Source organism: Elephantulus edwardii, unplaced genomic scaffold, assembly GCF_000299155.1.
Source record: "Elephantulus edwardii isolate Elephantulus edwardi_28Jun2011 unplaced genomic scaffold, EleEdw1.0 scaffold00240, whole genome shotgun sequence".
Taxonomy (NCBI): Eukaryota; Metazoa; Chordata; class Mammalia; order Macroscelidea; family Macroscelididae; genus Elephantulus; species Elephantulus edwardii.
Genome location: NW_006399990.1, coordinates 515512 through 517608, shown reverse-complemented (window position 1 = coordinate 517608; position 2097 = coordinate 515512).

Genomic DNA, 2097 nt, shown 5'->3' with positions numbered 1-2097 from the left:
AAAAAATAAGGTTCTTGGATAGTACAAATATTAAATGCTGGGTGCACTTTTGGTTATTCAAATCCAACTGGAAGTATTTCAGAACTCAGCCTTCACAATCTGCCTCCCAAAAGCCATTCTTTGACAATCCTATAGAATAGACTTTTCTCTTGGGATCCCGTGAGTTAAGATCAACTCATTGGCTACTAACTGGACCAAAAAAGCATGAACTTGATAAACAGAGAAAAGACAGAAGTTAACAAAGATTTCTTTTTCTTTGGATCCACAGTCAAAACTTGTGGAAATTTAAACAAAATAAATAAAAAGATACTTTATTATGGGCCAATGTGCTGCCAAGGATGTTTCTAAGTTACTAAAAAGAAAAGATTTCACTTTAATGACAAAGGCATGCCTGATCCAAGTCATAATATTTTCAAGTGCTTCATATGCATTTAAAGGATGGATAATTAATGTTATTAAGTGCCATCAAGTCAACTATGACTCATAGTAATTCTGTGAACAGCTCTCAACTTTGCCTTATCCTGAGCCAGTCTCACCATGTCTAACACACCTGATCCCATTGCCACATTTAGTTGTAAACCTATCTAATTCAAGGTCTTCCTCTCTTCTTTTGTGCTGACATTCTACCCTTCCAACTTTGATGTCCTTCTCCACTGACTGGCCCCTTCTGACAACATGCTCAAAATATGTCAGAGGAAGCTTGAAAATCCTCACCTCTAAATGGTAAGCTTGTTTCACCTCCTCCAGAACAGACATTTTTGTTCTCTTGACTGTCCATGGTATGTTCAGTACTCTTCTCCAGTATCACAGCTTGAAGGCATGGACTCTAATTTTGTCATCCTTTGTCTGTATCCAGCTCTCAGATGCATAGCAAGTAATTAAGGCAATCATGGCTTGAAACAGGCACACCTCAGTCTTTAAGTTGAAATGATTGCTCTTAAGCATTCTTGAGAATTTTAACTGATACCATTAAATGTGGTATGCAAGAGTATTGATTATACGCTAGACAAACAAACAAACAAACAAACAAAACCAATCAACCAACAAAACAAAACAAAACCCCACAAGAAGTATATCTTGGAAGAAGTATACCAAGAATGCCTCTTACAATGGAGGATGATGAGACTTTGTCTCGTATATTTTGAGTAGATTTTCAAGAGAAGGTCAGTCCTGGGGAAAGACATCATACTTGGAAAAGTAAAGAAGCAATGAAAAAGAAGAAAATCATCAATGAAGTGGATAAGTATGCATAGTTCATCCAATAAGAAGCTAAGACACTGCAAAGATTGTGATGAGGACATGAGCTCAGACAGAGTTTTATTCTGTTGGTCACTACCAGTTAACGCCAACACAATGACACCTAACAACAAAAACAGGGAATGACACATATAAATACTAAAGTTTATTTCACTTTGTTGTTATTATGTGCCATCAAGTTGCTTGTGACTCACAGCGACATTATGTACAACAGCTGTAAACTCTGCTCTATCTCTTGACAATCTTATTGTCTCTGACACACCTACCCCCATTACCCCAGTCACTGAATCAATCCACCTCATAGAGGGTCTTCCCCTCCTGCCCTGTCCCTCCACCCTACCAAGCATGATGTCTCTTTCCAAGGACTGGTCCCTCCTTGCAACACGTCCAATGTACGTCAGACAAGGCCTCAGAATCCTTGCCACCAAGGAACAGCCCAGTTTAACCCTCTCCAGGATGAACCTGTTTGTTTTCTTAGCAGTCCATGATACATCCAGTACTTTTCTCCAGCACCACAGCAAAAGGCATCAATTCTCCTTCTATTCTCCCTAGTCATTGTCTAACTCTCTGAGACATAACAACTAATTGCAAAGACCATGGCCTGTATCAGGCACACCTTAGTCTCCAGAGTGACACCATTGCTCTTAAGCACTTTGGAGAGGTCATTAACAGCAGACTTTCCCATCTCAGTATGCCTTTAAATTTTCTGTCTGCTGGTGCCAACAATGTTGACTGTGGAGCCAACCAAACTAAAGCTGTGAACAATCTCAGTCTCTTCACCATCCATCTTAATGCTGCCAATTGGTACTGTGGTGAGAATCTTTATCTTCTTGATACTGA